The 19,507-nt window shown below is 38.0% G+C and overlaps 1 protein-coding gene across 1 annotated transcript in view; it reads left to right on the forward strand.

Annotated features, from left to right (window-relative positions):
• Positions 1-13,204: 13,204 nt before the first annotated feature.
• Positions 13,205-19,507, forward strand: part of CDH9 (cadherin 9) — a 129,301-nt gene continuing 122,998 nt past the window's right edge. The window contains exon 1 of the mRNA XM_006115915.5: positions 13,205-13,485. The gene's annotated coding sequence lies outside the window, so the exon portion shown is untranslated. The remainder of the gene's footprint in view (positions 13,486-19,507) is intronic.

A 19,507-nucleotide genomic window follows, 5' to 3' on the forward strand; every position in this document is an offset into this window, starting at 1 on the left:
TCATAGAATACAAGGACTGGAAGGGACCTTGAGACGTCATCAAGTCCAGTCCCCTACTCTCATGGCAGGACCAAATACTGCCTAGACCATCCCGGATAGACATTTATCTAACCTACTCTTAAATATCTCCACAGATGAAGATTCCACAACCTCTCTGGGCAATTTATTCCAATGTTTGGCTACCCTGACAGTTAGGAACTTTTTCCTAATGTCCCACCTAAATCTCCCTTGCTGCAGTTTAAGCCCATTGCTTCTTGTTCTATTTTCAGAGGCCAAGATGAACAAGTTTTCTCTCTCCTCCTCATGACACCCTTTTAGATATCTGAAAACTGCTATCATGTCCCCCCTCAATCGTCTCTTTTCTAAACTAAACAAACCCAATTCTTTCAGCCTTCCTTCATATATAGACATTTAATCATTGTTGTCACTCTTCTCTGGACCCTCTACAATTTCTCCACATCTTTCTTGAAATGCGGTACCCAGAACTGGACACAATGCTCCAACTGAGGCCTAACCAGTGCAGAGTAGAGCGGAAGAATGACTTCTTGTGTCTTGCTCACAACACACCTGTTAATGCATCCCAGAAGCATGTTTGCTTTTTTTGCAACATCATCACACTGTTGACTTATATTTAACTTGTGGTCCACTATAACCCCTAGATCCCTTTCTGCCGTACTCCTTCCTAGACAGTCACTTCCGATTCTGTATGTGTGAAACTCATTGTTCCTTCCTACATGGAGCATTTGTCTTTATTAAACTTCATCCTGTTTACCTCAGTCCATTTCTCCAATTTGTCAAGATCATTTTGAATTATGACCCTATCCTCCAAAGCAGTTGCAACCCTTCCCAGCTTGGTATCAGCTGCAAACTAAATAAGCATACTTTCTATGCCAATATCTAAATCTTTGCTGAAGATATTGAAGAGAGCCAGTCCCAAAACAGACCCCCGCGGAACCCCACTTGTTATACCTTTCCAGCAGGTTTGAGAACCATTAATAACTACTCTTTGAGTATGGTTATCCAGACAGTTATGCACCCACTTTATAGTAGCCCCATCTAAGTTTTATTTGCCTAGTTTATTGATAAGAATATCATGCAAGACCATATCAAATGTCTTACTAAAGTCTAGGTATACCACATCCACCGCTTCTTCCTTATCCACAAGACTCATTATTTTATCAAAGAAAGCTATCAGATTGGTTTGACATGATTTGTTCTTTACAAATCCATGCTGGCTGTTCCCTATCACCTTTCCACCTTCCAAGTGTTTACAGATGATATCCTTAATTACTCGCTCCATTATCTTCCCTGGCACAGAAGTTAAACTAACTGGCCTGTAGTTTCCTGGGTCGTTCTTATTTCCCTTTTTATAGATGGGCATTATGTTTGCCCTTTTCCAGTCTTCTGGAATCTCTCCTGTCTCCCATGATTTTCCAAAGATGATAGCTAGAGGCTCAGATACCTCCTCTATCAACTCCTTGAGTATTCTAGGATGCATTTCATCAGGCCCTGGTGACTTGCAAGCATCTAACTTTTTTAAGTGATTTTTAACTTGTTCTTTTTTTATTTTATCTTCTAAACCTACTCCCTTCCCACTAGCATTCACTATGTTAGGCATTCATTCATCAGACTGCTCAGTGACAACAGAAACAAAGAAGTCATTAAGCATCTCTGCCATTTCCAAGTTTCCTGTTACTGTCTCTCCCTCCTCACTGATCAGCGGGCCTACCCTGTCCTTGATCTTCCTCTTGCTTCTAATGTATTTATAAAACGTCGTCTTGTTTCTTTTTCCTGTAACTAGTTCCTTGTTTCTTATTCCTGTAACTAGTTTGAGCTTATTTTGTGCCTTTGCCTTTCTAATCTTGTCCCTGCATTCCTGTGTTGTTTTCCTATAGTCATCCTTTGTAATTTGTTCTAATTTCCATTTTTATATGAATCCTTTTTTATTTTTAGATCATTCAAGATCTCATGGTTAAGAAAAGGTGGTCTTTTGCCATATTTTCTATCTCTCTGACACAGCGGAATAGCTTGCTTTTAGGCCCTTAACAATGTCCCTTTGAAAAACTGTGAACTCTCCTCAGTTGTTTTTCCCCTCAGTTTTGATTCCCATGGGACCTTACCTATCAGCTCTCTGAGCTTACCAAAATCCGCCTTCCTGGAATCCATTATCTCTATTTTGCTGTTCTCCCTTCTACCCTTCCTTAGAATTGTGAACTCTATGATTTCATGATCACTTTCACCCAAGCTGCCTTCCACTTTCAAATTCTTAACCAATTCTTCCCTATTTGTTAAAATCAAATCTAGAACAGCTTCCTCGTTGGTAGCTTTTTCAAGCTTCTGAAATAAAAAGTTGTCACCAATGCAGTCCAAGAACTTATTGGATAGTCTGTGATATAAAACAAAAGGGAAAAAATTATGTAGCACTTTAAAGACTAACAAGGTAGTTGTGGAGCAGACCTACTTCTTCAGATCATATTCTGAAGTGAATTGACATAACCATATATAACAAAAGAATACAATGAAAAAAGTGAACACATTATAAACTAACAAATCAGCTACTAGAACAGAAGGTGGGGGCGAAGGACAAGGAAGAGACAAGGAAGGAGGAAATAGCTTATTGTATGTCAATAAGTGGCTATCTAGAGTTACTACGAATATCAAAAGGTGGAGAGGCTGCCTTTGTAATGTATAAGGTAATTAACAACTTTATTAATGCCTATTTGCAACCAGTCGAATTTAAGCATAAATACAAGTTCTGAAGTCTTTCTCTGTAATCTGTTGTTAAAGTCTTTTTGAAGTAAGAGACATGTTTTCAGGTCTTTAAGGGAATGGCCAGTTAGATTAAAATGTTGACTAACAGGTTTTTCTGTGTGGAGATGTCTAATGTGTGGTTTGAGGGCATTCATTCTTTGGCGAAGTAACTGAGCAGTTTGTCCAATATACATCATAGAGGGACATTGCTGGCACATGATGGCATACTTCACATTGCTGGACGTACAGGAATATAAGCCCTTGATCGTTTAACTGACATGGTTATGTCCCGTGATGGTGTTTGCAGAATAAATATGTGGACAAAGTTGGCAACGGGGTTTGTTGCAAGGGAAAGTTCCAGAGTTAGTTTTAATGTGGTATGCCCTGTGGTTGTTAGTAAGAATCTTCCTGAGGTTAGGTAGAGGTCTATAGGAGAGTATAGGTCTGTTCCCCTGAGCCTCTCGGCGTGTAGTATCCTGCTCCAGTATAGACTGTAGGTTATTGATAATGCATTGGAGGGATTTAAGTTAGGGGCTGTAGTTGATGACAAGTGGTGTTCTATTGTCGGTTTTCTCGGGCCTATCTAGAAGTAGATGGTTTCTGGGTATTCTTCTGGCCCTTTCAATTTGTTTTTTTATTTCCCCCAGTGGGTAATTGAATTTTACAAATGCTTGGTAGAAATCTTGAAGTTTTTGGTCTCTATTAGTGGGATTGGAGCAGATGCGGGCTTGTCTATAGATGATGGATCGTATGGTGTGTCCTGGGTAGAAGCTGGAGGCATGTAGGTAATTGTAGCAGTCAGTGGACATCCTGTAGAAAGTGGTATTGATTTTGCCATCAGTGATTTGTACTGTGGTGTCCAAGAAATGGATCTCTCGTGTAGAACAGTCCAGACTGAGATTGATGGTGGGGTGTAGGTTGTTAAAATCTCTGTGGAATATGTCCAGTGTTTCTTGACTTAGAGATACATTGTGGGCAAATGTTGGAATGGAAATTAGAACTTAGTCTTAGCTAGAAGTGGGCTATGCCCACGAAAGCTCATGATACCATCTTCATGTTTTGTTAGTCTTTAAAGTACTACCATACTACTTGTTGTTTTTTAAGATTATTTAGCTGTTACAGTTACTGCTATACTTCTAATAATCCAAACATGTTAAAGTTGTAGAGTTTCCAGCCTGACACCCACTGGCCCTGTGACCTATTGTTATGTTTGGTTTACACTTTGGCTGGGTCTAGACTGCCATGATTTTGTGGAAATACTTTTAACAGAAACGTTTTTCCGTTAAAAGTATTTCCGCAAAAGCGTGTCTAGATTGGCACGGATGCTTTTGCTCAAAAGCATCCGTGGCCAGTCTAGACGCGATTTTGCGCAAGAAAGCCCTGATAGCCATTTTAGCCATCGGGGTTCTTTTGCGCAAAACAGTTCTTCCCTGTCTACACTGGCCCTCTTGATCAAGTATTCTTTTCCCGAGCGGGAGCATGAAAGTATTTGCGCAAGAAGCACTGATTTTGTACATTACAAAGTCAGTTCTCTTGCGCTAATTCAAGCGGCCAGTGTAAACAGCTGGCAAGTTTTTGTGCAAAAACGGCTGCTTTTGCACAAAATCTTGCCAGTCTAGACGCACCCAAAATGTTCATTTTGTTTTAAGCTACTAAATGTTGCTTGATACTTTTCTAAGATTAGGAGACTGAAATAGTGGCTGCTTTTTGCACAGGTGTGTTAAAGGGTAAGGAATTTTCTATCCCTAGGACTACACAGACCAAAATTAAGAGCTTGTCAAGTATGATTTAGTAGCATTCCATCAGTCTTAAAGAGGGAGAAATCATGTTCCCTTTAATTTATAAATCATTTAATTCCTTTCACAGAAACTAACCAGAAGCCTTGGAGAAAAGCTGGGAGAGGAGTTAATTGTTTTCCCTTGATATGATTGACTAGAAGACTATATGGAAGAGCTTACATGCAATTTTTAAATTAATGGCGATAACTCAATCTTGTTTCTTTATGCTCCACAGAGTTTTATGGACTTTAGTCAAAATGTACAGTGCTTAAATGAAAAAAAAAGATAGTTTTGTTCCTGCAAGTATGAAGAAGATTGTGTTATTCATGTCCTTCTTGACTGTTCCAGTCTCAGACTTTTCTGCAACTTTTTTCCTTTATCATAGATACTTCACACAATGTCTCTAACTGAACTTCTTAAAAAGCTGTTAAACTGCACCCTGCATATGGGAAAATTTACTAGCAAAACCCAACCTGATTTTGGCCGCAGATTTCTGGGTAACTGTGGGAAACAAGAGCTATGGGTATTGCCTTCCCATGACTTCTCTTATTGAACATAGAAGAGAAGTTGCTGGAGTAAATACTCTGGGGGCTAGGTCTATACTACAGGTTTTTTCTGGGCTACCAGAGGTAGCCGAGGAAAAACTCTGCCACATCCAGGGAATGCATCTGCTCTTCTGCTTTTTTTTTGTGGAAGTGCAGACGTGCTCGTTCGGAAACCCTGCCTTCCTCTTCCCACAAGGAAGAAGGGCTCTTCTGAAAGAGGATGCTTTTCCAAAATGTGGCCCAGTGTAGATGGGCGAAATTTCAGAAAAACCTCTTCAGAAAAAACTATCTGAAAAACACAATTTGCATACCTTTTTCCGATAGAACATTGTAGTGTAGACATAGCCTGGGATCTAAAGGCCATGATGTATCCCACTGTGGTCCTCTGTGGCTTCCTAAACAGGAAGGAATTATCTGGCAGCTGTGGGCAACTTTATGGATTGAAATAGGTGCTTTCCTTAAAAAATAAAAGGTTTCTTATCATCATCATAGAATTGTAGGACTGGAAGGGACATCAAGAGATCATCTAATCCAGTCCCCTGCATTTATGTCAGGAATAAGCATTATCTTTCTAGATCACCCTTGATAGGTGTTTGCTTAGCCTGCTTTTAAAAATAATTATTCAGTGATGGTGATTCCACAGCTTTGATAGGCAGTGCTAAACTATCCTGACAGGAGGGTTTTTTTTTCCTATTGTCCAGCCTGAATTGGCCTTGATGCGATTTAAGTTCACTGCTTGTTGTCCTGTGTGCAGAGATTAATGAGAACATTTTTTCTCCCTCTCCTTTGTAGCAACTTTTCATGTACTTGAAAACTGTTATCATGACCTTTCTTAGTCTTCTCTTCTCCAGACCAAACAAACCCATTTTTAAAAATCTTCCCTCATAGATTATGTTTTCTAAATCTTTAATCCTATTTGTTACTCTTCTCTGGATTTTCTTCAATTTGTCCACATCTTTCCTGAAATGTGGTGCCCAGAAGTGACACAATATGCCAGTTTACCTAATCAGAGTTTAGTATAGTGGAAATATTATAAATTACTTCTCATGTCTTACTCACAACATTTTTGCTAATACATCCCAGAATGAGGCTTCGGGATTTTGTGCAAAAGCGTTACACTGCTGACTCAATTTAGTTTATGATCCACTATGACCCCCAAAACCCATTCTTTAATACTCCTTGCTGGGCTGTCATTTCCCATTTGTATGTGTGCAACAGAGAGTTCCTTTCTTAAGACATACTGTGCAATTGCCATTGTTGAATTTCATCCTGTTTACATCTGACCGTTTCTGCACTCTGCCTAAATCCTTCTGAATTTTAATTTTATTCTCCAAACCACTTCCTATCCACCCAGACTGATATTGTCTGCAAACTTTATAATTATAATCTCCATACCATTATCTAAGGGTATGTCTCCCCTTGCAGCCTAATTTGAACTAGGGCTGCAAATGTAGGCATTCGGAATTGCAATTCAAGCCCAGGATTTAAATATCCCGCTCTTGATTTGCATCTTCCCGGCTGGGCGCCATTTTTTAAATTGACAAGCCCAAAGTAACTGCCCATGTCTACACGTTGCAGTGAAACGGGCATTCGAAATAAAGCCCTAGTTCAAACTACCTGTTAAACCTCATTGCAGGAGGAATAACAGGTAGTTCGAACTAGGGCTTTATTTCGAACGCCAGTTTAACTGCCGCGTGTAGACACGGGCAGTTACTTTGGGCTTGTAAATTTAAAAAACGGCACCCAGCCAGGAAGATGCAAATCAAGAGCGGGATATTTAAATCCCGGGCTTGAATTGCAATTCCGAATGCCTACATTTACAGCCCTAGTTCGAATTAGGCTGCAAGAGTAGACATACCCTAAATGATTGATGAAGATATTGAACAGAACTGGACTCAGAAATGATTCTTGTAGGACCCCAGTTAGCATGCCCTTCCAGCTTGACTGTGATCCACTCATGATTACTCTCTGAAAATGGTTTTCCAACCAGTTATATCCTCATAGTAGATACACAATAAAACATATATCTAATGCTTCCCACCATCTATAAAGCTGGTTATTCTGTCAAAAAAAGATAATAGGTTGGTTTGACTCAATTGTTCTTCACTAATCTATGCTGATTGTTATCTCCTTATTATCTTCTAGGTGCTTGCAAATTGACTGTTTAATTATTTGTTCCAGTATTTTTCCAGCTATGGAAGCTAAGATGAGTGGTCTATAACCCTCTGTGTTGTCCTTATTTCCCTTTATATAGATGGGTATTATCTTTATGCTTTTTTTAGTCCTTTGGAATTTCTCCTGTCTTCCATGACTTTTCAGAGGTAATCACTAATGGGTCAGATATCTCCTCAGTAGGTTTCCTCAGTATTCTAATGTTTATTTCATATGGTGACTTGTCTAACTAATTTTAACTTGCCCCCCGCCTTTTTTTAGCCTTAGATTTTACCTCATTTTCACTGACTTTCACTATATTAAATGTCCAATCACTATGAATCTTTTTGGTGAAAACTGAAATGTAAAAGGACTTTAGCGCCTCTGCCATTTCCACATTTTTGATATTGTTTTTCCATCTTCCACTATTGAGTAATGGACCTACCTGGCTTTTCTCTTGCTTCTAATGTTTATGCAGAATGTTTTCCTGTCAGTTTTTACCTTTTTAGGTAGTTTAATCTCATTTTGTCTTTTAATTTGGTCCTTATATACGTGTTATTTATCATCTGTAATTCAGCCTAGTTTCCAGTTTGTGTGGATCTCTTTTTAGAGTTTCATATCATTGATGATCTCCTGGTTAAGCCAGCACAGTCTCTTGCTTTCATATGCAGCAAGACAATTTGCTCTTGAGCCCTTAACAATGACTCTTTGAAAAAACTGTTTACTTTCTTGAATTGTTTTTCACCTTAGGCTTGCTTTGCATGGGATCATGGCAAATCACAAAGGGATATGGTCTCCTTTTAGCTGAAACACCGAAGAGCTTCTCTGCTGCCGAGATTAAAATAATGAATGAAATCATGCGATAAGGCATTCTGGTATCCTGCAGGTCAGTGTAAAATGTAAAATTGGTGCATTCATTTAAATTCAGATTTGCCTAAGCAAGTAAATGTAACCAATATGCCAAGAGACTAATAAATTAGGAGTAATAAATAATTGAACTCAAACCTATTTAACATAGCAGGCAGTCTGATTCTGCATGGTGCTTTATACTGTCCACTCGCAATGAAGTCAAGAGGTGCTCAGAGCCTCACAGGACTGGGCTTATTTCCTATGGATTCCAACAAACAAAGCTCAGTATGCTGTCTATTTGAAAAGAAGAATTAAAAAGGCTTGATTCCAGAAAGTCCTCACAAAGCAACTTCTGTGAAATGCAGCCTGGCTTAAAATCAAACAAATCCTGCTGCACCCTTTGGTACACATTCTACTTTCCCATATCTATTACTGCTGACTACTCTTCTATGGAGGAACCTATTTTTTCTGCCCCACAGGGTATCCTTCAACAAGTTATAACACTCACATAAATTCTGCTCTTGCTAGCTCTTCTTTTATACCAATACGGAAGTCTTCCAAGACCTTTTCCTTCTTGTCTTCCTGATTGATGCTGATCCTCTTAATGGTATATTTTATGCGGGTTTTTTATATTTTATTTAGCATGCGTATCATCATAGTATGATGTTTGTACTAGAACTGTCTATTTTTATGAATATAGAGAATTTTTTCCCTATTGTAGTTACTGTGCTATATTTTTATCACAAAAATATATGAGAAGGAACAGAGTAATACCGAGTAGTCTTTGTTTTATTCAGAGCTTAAATAGGACACCATTGGAGAACCTGCCTTTCCTACCTGAGCACTCCATGGCTGGTACTGAGTTGGGCTTGGCCAGGTCTGAGGAGCACCTTGTGGAGTTGCATGAGAGGAGAGTTCAGGCAGGCCCTTGGGCCTTCTCTGCATGTTTCTATTCTCCAGCAGAGACTGGCATGCCCCAAAAAGGTATAAAGAATTCTGCAGCAAAAAGAAGCCCTCACCACTCTTGCCAGGCAAGCCTTTTATGTTAGCAACCCATAGAGGTACCATACAGGAGCTGATATGGTGGTTATGAACCTCCAAGCATCCTCCTACTCAGGAAAGTACACACAACCAAGCTTAAGGCTGCTTGTGCCAGTGGATCATCAATAGCATATGGCCCCAAACTGGGGCCATGAAGTCCTGTTCTGCTGTGATTGAATGCACAATTTGATTATAACTGGTGAAGACAAGAACTCTATTGTCTAACCTTTTCCAGTATTTCTACTGTTCATTAAAGTAGACACAGCATGAGATAAAAGTGCTTATTAAAACTTTCCTTATTTTTGACATGTTTAGTTAAGACACATCAATTGTTTTTGCTTTCACCTTTTCATTAGAAATATCAGGCCAAAATCAGCCTTCTGCTACACATATGTGAACACTTACTTCAGTGGAGCTCTACATGTGCATAGTATTAAAGAGTAGAAATTAGCTAATGTAGGGCCCAGTCCAATTACCATTAAAGTCAATGGAAAGACTGTCACTAATTTTGATATGCATTGAATCAAATCCTTTTCAGAATTTCGAATATGATGTCTGGCAGTGAAATGGGTCATTAGAAGCAGTCTGTTGTAAACACAGACTTGATGATTCTTTTTCTGTTGTTAGGGGTAGTAAGGAAGATAATCTGCTCAGAAGGAAACTATTCTTAGTTTGGCTGGTTGATCTACACAGAAATATAAGACAGGAGTTAAATGGATCCCCTGGGCCACTGAATTCACCCGCTGCTATCAGAGTAACTCCATCATATAATCCCTTTCATATACTTAATGTCTACGTCTAGACTGCCATGATTTTCCGCGAATGCTTTTAATGGAAAAGTTTTCCGTTAAAAGCATTTGTGGAAAAGAGCATCTAGATTGACATGGACGCTTTTCCGCAAAAAGTGCTTTTGCGGAAAAGTGTCCGTGCCAATCTAGACGCGCTTTTGCGCAAAAAAGTCCTGATCGCCATTTTCGCAATCAGGGCTTTTTTGTGCAAAACAAATCTGAGCTGTCTACACTGGCCCTTTTGCGCAAAAGCTTTTGTGCAAAAGGACTTTTGTCCGAACGGGAGCAGCATAGTATTTCCGCAAGAAGCACTGATTTCTTACATGAGATCATCAGTGTTCTTGCGGAAATTTAAGTGGCCAGTGTAGACAGCTGACAAGTTTTTCCGCAAAAGCAGCTGCTTTTGCAGAAAAACTTGCCAGTCTAGACACAGCCAACAAGTTATGTTGTTTGTTCCCATTACCACTACTGGGAGGCTGTGCCAGAACCATACTCCTCTGATGGTTTGAAACTAGAAGCCCAGAGGTGACTAGTAAGCAGAGACCTGGGGGCAAGGTACCAGACACAATGGCTGTGTCTAGATTGGCAAGTTTTCCCGCAAAATCGCATGATTTTGCGGAAAACATTGCCAGCTGTCTACACTGGCCGCTTGAATTTCCAGAAAAGCACTGACGATCTCATGTAAGATTGTCAGTTGTTTTCCGGAAATACTATGCTGCTCCCGTTTGGGCAAAAGTCTTTTTCCAAAAGACTTTTGCGCAAAAGGGCCAGTGTAAACAGCTCAGTAGTGTTTTCCGCAAAAAAGCCCCGATCGTGAAAATGGCGATCGGGGCTTTTTTGTGGAAAACCACGTCTAGATTGGCCATGGATGCTTTTCCGCAAAAAGTGCTTTACGAAAAAGGGATGTAAATTAGACACTTTGATATTGCAAATGAAGCTGGGATTTAAATTACCCATGCTTCATTTGCATAATGACAGCCGCATTTTTTTCAAAAAAATGAGGAGTACAGGATCTTTCGAAAAAGGGTTATATTTTCAATCAATGCCCATCTAAGCAGCCATTTTTCTTTTGAAAAGCTCCATTTTGAAAAAACTCCATGGCCACCATTATTTAAATGAAGTGCAGGAAATTTAAATCCCAGCTTCATTTCAAATTCAAAGTGTCAGCATAGATAGTTGGATATTTGAGAAAAGGGATGTAGTTTAGACACAGTCTCAATGATTCTGCACTGGCTTATTTATTTATTTATTTTAATCTGCTGCTGCAAGTTGGTGCGTCACAGTCATTCTATGTTCTACCATCCACCCAGGGATTTCCCCTCCTCGGTTGTCCAACTGAGTACCATTCTGGTGTGCTCCAATGAGCCCCTGCTTTACAGCAGAAATTGTAATTGTTACTTTCTTAGGCCAGGTCTACACTAAAGGGGAAGTCATGCAACTCCAGTTATGGAATCAAAGTATTTTAAATCACATTTTGGTGCAGTCCACACAGCATGAGGTTCTCCCATCATCTTCCCTTGCTCCTCATAGGGTATGTCTACACTACCCTCCTAATTCGAAATAGGAGGGTAATGTAGTCATACCACAATTGCAAATGAAGCCCAGGATTTGAATTTCCCGGGCTTCATTTGCATAAAGCCAGCCGGAATGAGGAGTACAGCTAATCCGAACTAGCTACTCCGTGCCGCGTGTAGCCGCGCGGCACGGGGTTCGAACTGCCGGCATTTAAAAATGGCGCCGGCTGGCTTTATGCAAATTCAAATCCCGGGCTTCATTTGCAATTGCGGTATGACTACATTACCCTCCTATTTCGAATTAGGAGGGTAGTGTAGACATACCCATGAAGAGCAGAACTACCAGCACCAACAGAGTGCCCTTTCACTTGAACTTAGCAGGTCTTCACTAGACCTGCTAATCTGAACCCCAGAAGATCAACTGCAGCAGCACCGATCTTCTCCACAGTGTAGACAAAGCTTTAGTGCATGACCTTGCACTTTGGACTATTTAATTTAATTTCCATTATTCTAGTTCTTTAGGTTATCAGTTTTTCCCTGTATTAAATTCTGTTCTCCTCTGTATTGTCATTTTAAAACTGTCCTTTCTTTTTGTAAAGTTTCTCTACAGTAAAGAGCAGTTTTCACCCTGAAAAATCCAAACCTAATACTTTTCACAAACATGAACAGATGTCATTACTTGTTTATGAAGTACTTTGCATCTCTGTATTCAAAATGCAAATACTCAATTAGCTCAAGAGTGGGAACATCTGCCCTTTGTGCCACTTTGGTGGTGCCCAGCATAGATAGTTGGATATTCTTCTGTTGCCCTACTCCACCCCTGCATGCCCAGTGTAGGATATATTTGGAACGGAAACGGAACATGCTCTGCATCAATGATCCTGACCAGTAACAGCCCCTAAAAGTCATTACAAGTTTATGATCACCATAACTATTCCAGAGACTGAAATAACTCCCAGCTGTCCCAGTTGAACGAGATGCAAGCTGCCTAAGATTGCAGGGAGCAAAAAGTTTAGATGGAGGGATAGAGTTTATATTTCTATTTCATCAGATCTGTGGTCCATCAAAGCCGTTATCTGATGCTTCAGATGTAGGTGCAAACCAATCAGAACATATCTAGTTAATCATGTACTGCTAAATATTGGGGGAGTTAGGAAGTGGGGAACAGATTCCTTCCTGTCCCCCGAAGTAATCAGATTACACTATGAAGCAGGAAATTTGATAACATTTAGCTGGCAGAACTATGTATAATTAATTCTGCTAAAATTGTTATCCATGACAAGTGAAACATTCTTAAGCATGTGTTAATATATATGTTTTCAGGAACAATAATGCCCCCCTTAATTTATTAATCTCTATAAAGGAATCTAATAATGTAAATGGGAGCATGGGAGGAGGGGGGGCACGGCGCAGAGGTCTTATTTTTTTCACCTTCTCCTTCTTTCAACTTAATACCTTTTGTTGCTGCACTGGCACAGGGAAATATCCAATTCTTCAGAGACTGCAAGCGCACAAATGGCACTGAATCAAAGCTATAGATAATGAGGGTAAATCTTTTCTCCAGATGATTTACAGGTTACAGACATGCCTTCACCTTTATTATTAACATTGAAAACAGATTAAACTGGGCTGATTAACTGATACTTCAAACCCAGAGGCTCTTTTATCGTAAAGGGGTCCTTGACAAAAGCCCTCCTCTTGGTACCCTCCCACTGCATTCACTTGCAAATCACTGTATGCCTGGCAAAGTCTGCACTCCCCCTAGCCCCAAACCTTCTCACGTTGAGCACTGCGGCTCCATCAGCAGCAATACCTCTCTGTGTGAGGGACGTTTCTTATTAATCATGGGCACTGAATGGAAACCAATCAGATAGAGAGTCCCTTTGGCTTCAGCTCCCTGCCTGCCTGAGTTAAAAGTGATGCTGGGAGAGAGGGAGCCCCAGTTAGATGCGAGTAGACCCAGCAGTGGAGATACAGTAACAGGCAGCAGAGGGAAAGCAGGCAGAGAAGCAGCACTGAACAGTGAATCACTGAGCAATGCTAGATTCACTTTACATTGGTGAATAAGGTAAGAGGATTAACTTACTTTAGCCTTGGATTTACTGTCAGCAAAAAGTGGAAACTTTTATTTAAAAGAAGTTGTTCAAAGCAGTAGTGATCGTTGATTGTTACCTTTCTTTTTTATTTAGTTTATTTTCTTTTTTGGGTTAATGAGGGTGGGTGAGGAGTGAGAGAAATTGTAAATGGTTTTATAAAAAAAAATTGTAATAGTCTATTTAGCATTCAAATACAAACTTGCAATGCCTGGTTAATTTCTTTGAATATTATAATATATACACAGGGATTGCTTTACATATATTAGGAAACTTGTATAATATTAGACAGTATCAACATACAGTAAGTTCATTTTTACTTGTACTTTAACAATATACCCAAACACCTTTATGCAAGGTATTCTTTCTCCTGTTCAAGAGTTAACTGCAATCCTCCCCTATCTTTGAATTCTATTTTTATTGAAAGAATCTAGTTAGATTTACTCTATGTAAAGAGAAAAACAAGAAGCAAGTTTTAGCCATTAATTTGAGTGAAAAAACCCTATCTCTGTATAGAAAAAAAATAAAAATACATATTTTATATAGAGTTGGTACAGAGAAAAATGAAAATCTGTTAAAATGACTGTTAGTGTAGGGTTAAGGTGCATGGAAAGGTGAAGGTAATGCTACTTAGGATATTCTGAACAGTAAACCAAAGGCAGCAAGCTTAAAGTATAAGGCTACTTTACAGAAGTGTTAACTACCTAGCTAACATATCAAGAAACAGTAAATGGGTGGAAACGAAGGCAGAAAGAATGAAAGGCAAAATTGATATTTTGGTTTCAAAGTAAACTGCAGAATGCAATTATTTGATAAACAGCATTTTTTACACACACAAGAAACATGCAATCACATCAATTCAGTTTCAGTAAGCATACAAGTCTCAAACAAAGAATGATGAATAGCAACGTTAAGGAAATCAATATTCCTTGCAATTGTATGGCAGTATGCATACTGTAGCAATTTATCCTCGTGCAGACAGTTTAAAATAATGAGTCAGGATAAAAGAATGGGAGGTCGCTTAGGGTAATTTCCTTTTGCAGCAGACAAGTTTTGAACCAGGAGTCCAATCCTGCCCCTAAAGGAGTAAGTAAGTAAAACTTCCAGTAGCAAAACTCCAATTGACTTTAATCATCCTGGGGCAAGACCTTGCCCTATAGCAATGTGCTGTAGTTCAAGTTTCTTATAACATGGGTAAGCCATGCACTGGAGTTAATAATTTGCGACTATTGTTCTAGTATAACAATTACAATAGTTTAGCTACTGGGGTAAAACATCTTCCCTATTAATGATACTAGTCACAGTAGTGGAGTTTGCTGAGGAAAGGCGCTTTTTAAAAAAAAAATTGCTCCCAATCATATTCTATACTCTAAAGAATATTAATTAAAATTTAAACACATACTGGATACAAGATTAAACATTTAGCTCTTGTGTCTTATAGTTTGTTGTGACTATTTAGAACCCATAGGGGTAAACATGCATGTACTGCTGCTATACATGGAGATTTGGCATTATAATATATGGTACTACCATGTTGATTTATAAACTAGCACTATGGATTGAAAGTGGAATGACATAATATAGTGTTACCTAATATAATGGTTTTTAGTAATAACATGAAACTTTTACACAAACAGATATGTGATACCATCAAACAATCATAACAGAATCTTTCCCTTAAAAGATTAACAATGTTATTCTTAAAAGAGGAAAGTATGCTCTTTTAGTACTGTGTACCATCGAAGTTGAAGCCAATATAGCTAGCTAACATCTTTTTTCTTTAATATGTTTGGACCAGACAAGTATTATTTCCATACTCCCAATTAACTATTATACTTTTGGGTGTATAAGAAGATAACTATTATTTATGTTGATAAAGAAGATAAGGATATGTTATAATGCATCATGTATTAAATAAGTACAAAAATAAGTTGAAAGGCAAAATACAGAGTGATGAAATCATATCTTATTCTCTGGTCATCTTATGTTAAGACTCATTCATGGTTTCTGTGTAGAAGGTTTTTCACTTGTCTGGTGACTTGGCCATTATAAATAAGGACTGAGATTTCAGTTACCCAGACTTCAGGAAAACTGTTCATTTATAGAGGTGTGCACATTCTTTTCATCTGAATGCTTGTCAACAGGGGTACTGTACAGCTTGTTAGTTATGTAGGATTGGCAGAAATGCTCCATGATAATTAGATCAACCAATGAGAATAATTTACTGCCCCAATTTAGGTGCCAAATAGAAAGCAATTGTTTAATGAAGACCTTATTCATAAGGCTATGAATAGAAGCAAACCACTTACTAGTAACATCTGATTGTGTTTGAAAATCTTTGAAAATTGAAATGTTTTCTGAAAGCCTAGATAGCTACTAGGTTACAGATATTCAACTGGCAGATGTGGGTGTGGTATAAAATATGGTTCATAATTTCCTCTGAAGATCAGTTTGTTCAGGAGATGAAATGTGGTAAACTAATTTCAGTTCTGAGGCATCTTGCCAACAACCTGGCATAATATAACCCTTAAGGGCACATTATTTCCAATATTTAGGAGGATGGAAAAGATATAGCAGATGTTTCCAAATACAGAACTCCTATCCTGTCTTTTTTTCTTCTCAATCAAGCTTCTGCCAAGTGCATGGTCATGTGGCAGGTCCTTATTGGAAATGAACACTCTGTAATATTCATTATGTACAAATTCACACAGTTCATGAAAAAATCTTGTGCTCATAGAAAATTAGATGAACAAGTAAGGAATCAGGATAGTATCAAATATATCATTTGTATTAATTCCCCATTTCTGCAGTGTGTACTATTTAACTGTAGAATGCTGTTGCTAAAACAAAAACGTACACAAAGATGCATTTACTCTCATCAGAGTGCCTTCTGAATTTCTAGGGCTTGCAGCAGGTGATAAATGCAAATGGTATCTGGAGAAGTACAAATATTTGAACATGAATAGGGATGTCTGAGTGGAAGCCGATTGCAATTTGTGTGTGTGAGAAAGTTTATGAAAAGTAATTCTGAGAGACTAAAATCTAGAGTTCCTCAAAAGGAAGAAATAATGTGAAGGGAAATGACTCACAAATCTGAACAAACAGAATACCAGGAAAAGCAGTCAAGCAACATTATAATAACGTGTTCCTTTCAATTTTACACAATTTTCAAATTGCTAGAAAAATTTGCTATAGAGTAAAAATCACATTTATTGGGTTGTTTTTCAGGGATTGATTATGGAGAAAAGGTAGGGAGGCTTAAATTCCTCCCCATTAGAAGCCTACTGAATTTTTTTCTTGAGTGACTAAACAACACAGTACTATTTTGATCAGATGATTGTTTATGGCATTACTAGGACACTTGCCTCTATTCCTAGAATACCATAGAATTTAATGGAAATTTTATCACTACCTTCAGCTGATGGAAGATAAGGCCCACAGAAAATAATAAGCATAAATAGGTTCAGGTGAGAAAGTGCTAGATCCAAATAATTATTCAGTTCAGGAGCTCCTCTTAGTGTAATGTGTATATAAAAAGGATTGGCACATTTCATTTACTAATAATAATCGGGAGGAAGGATTATCCACTGTTTATGACGCTAGCCTAGGATTTGGGAAATCCAGGTCTCTGCTCTGCCACAGACTTCCTGTGACAGTTTGAACAAGTTTCTGTGCCTCAATTTCCCATCTATGTAATAGAATAGGTATGGTAGCATTTTCTTGCAGAGGTGTTGTAAGAATAAATCCCTTACAGACTGTGAAGTGCATTGAGATATATGGTGGAAAGCAATATACTATTATTCTAATAACTTAGCTCTTATTTAGCACTTTTCATCTATGCATCTCAAGCACCCTGACAAAATAAGATAAGTAGCACTATTCCCATGCGACAGATATGGAGACTGTAACTCCAGAAGCCGAAATGACCTGTTCAAGATCACACAGCAAGTCAGTGGCAGAGTTAAGAATATAAGCATTATTTCTAGTCCAATATTTTATTAATTTCAACCCTGCCTTTCCATGATAAAAAACAATTAATTCTTGAATTATTAAAGTCACTTTTGAAACCCATTATTATTTCAAAACAGTGTTTCTATAGCAGCAATATGAGGATGCACTGCAATTGCCTGCATATGATACAGTATGTATTCTGAAAACAACAAAATGCAGCTTCCTGTTTACATTTCATACATATTGCTAACTGCGTATCTAGAATATAAGGGACAACTTACATTTTAGACCCAGCTATAACAGGAATAGTCACATTAGTCTGTATCTGCAAAAAACGAGAGGTCCCGTTGAGCACAAGCTTTTGTGGGCAAAGACACACTTTGTCAGTTGCATAATGCATCTGACAAAGTGAGTCTTTGACCACGAAACCTTGTGCCCAAATAAATCTGTTAATCTTTGAGGTGCCACAGCACTACTCATTGTTTTAGACCCAAATTTCCTTGTCTCTAACCTGGCATCATCAAAGCTTTGTTGTTACAAACTACTGACTTCAGAAATACCAAATCATAAAGACTTTAATGTGTGAGTACACGTTTATTGGCTATTAAATGTTATCCACGTTTCTCTGACCCCACTGATCTTACTCAAGACAAGAAAAAAAAAACCATACAGAGAACCAAATATTCTCTCAGACACAGAACATTTTTCTCTGTCTTACTTAAACATAATGGAAGACCCACTCTTGCAATATACACAGTAGTCTAACACCACTGAAAGCAACAATCAAATGGGAAAAAAGTATTGATAATGTATCTCTGTTTGTTAGGGGAAATGAAGTCACATTCACTTTATCAGTAGAACTTCTCACTATTATTCTTAGAGGCAAATACTCAGCCAGTACAGATCATCAAAGCTACATTGAAGACAGTTGACATCAATTTACTCCAGCTGAGAATTGCCTTTCGGTATCCATGCCATCTGACAGCCTATAAAAGCATATTTCATTTATCCCATTAGTTTTGGATATTGAAAATCAATTTCACGGGTAATAAGTGATCCAAAACCCTGCATTTTCTATTGATGAATAATATACTTTTTGGTGTGTCTTAACAATAAAGAAATCAGTGAGTGTGAGAGTATAAGTGTTCATCAATGCAAATTAAAAAGCCATGCCTTGTATCGGGCTCTAATATCTTCATATTAAATTATCAGAATGGTTAATATCTTCAGTTTTCCCCTTTCCTCTATCATTTAATATGTTATTCACCTCTTGATGAGGAGAAAATAATTCATCCATTAAATCTGATTTGAGCTGAACAATATAATGCCTAGATATTATGAAAGTAGATGGGTTATTTTAAAATACAGCATTTTCATGTTCTAATATGATCAGAAGGTGCTAGTAAACTGGTTATATATAAATGTAATGAATCAACATATTCCCACCTCATAGATGTAATTTGTCATTCTTAATGAGCCAAGCAGAGTTCAGGTAACATCATGGAAGGAATGATAAAAATAAAAATCAAATTTAAGTCAAAGCAACCACTAGACTCAAATGGGTTTCCCTAGTATTGTATAATGCTATTTCTGTCAGAAATTGAATCTCTTTACATATTCATCTTACTATTTATCATATTGTGATAATTCAGATATCCTATCTGATATAACTGGGAATCTTTCTTTCTTTCTTTCTTTCTTTCTTTCTTTCTTTCTTTCTTTCTTTCTTTCTTTCTTTCTTTCTTTCTTTCTTTCTTTCTTTCTTTCTTTCTTTCTTTCTTTCTTTCTTTCTTTCTTTCTTTCTTCAGTTAATGTTTATTTCTGATCCTTTATTATTATTTTATCAAGAATCTATAATGTGGTAGTGCATAGGACCCCAAGTCATGGAGCAAAACACTATTGTGCTAGGCTCAGAGCAAAATGATGCTCCTCTGCCCCCCAAAATTTATTGTGACACACCTCATGTTGCATGATTAAGACACATTTTGGACAACATTTATATCTTTCCTATAGAAGGCAGTGTGGTCCAGTGGATTCCCAACCTTG

This window comes from Pelodiscus sinensis, chromosome 2, assembly GCF_052426305.1.
Source record: "Pelodiscus sinensis isolate ZL-2025 chromosome 2, ASM5242630v1, whole genome shotgun sequence".
NCBI classification, from domain to species: Eukaryota; Metazoa; Chordata; order Testudines; family Trionychidae; genus Pelodiscus; species Pelodiscus sinensis.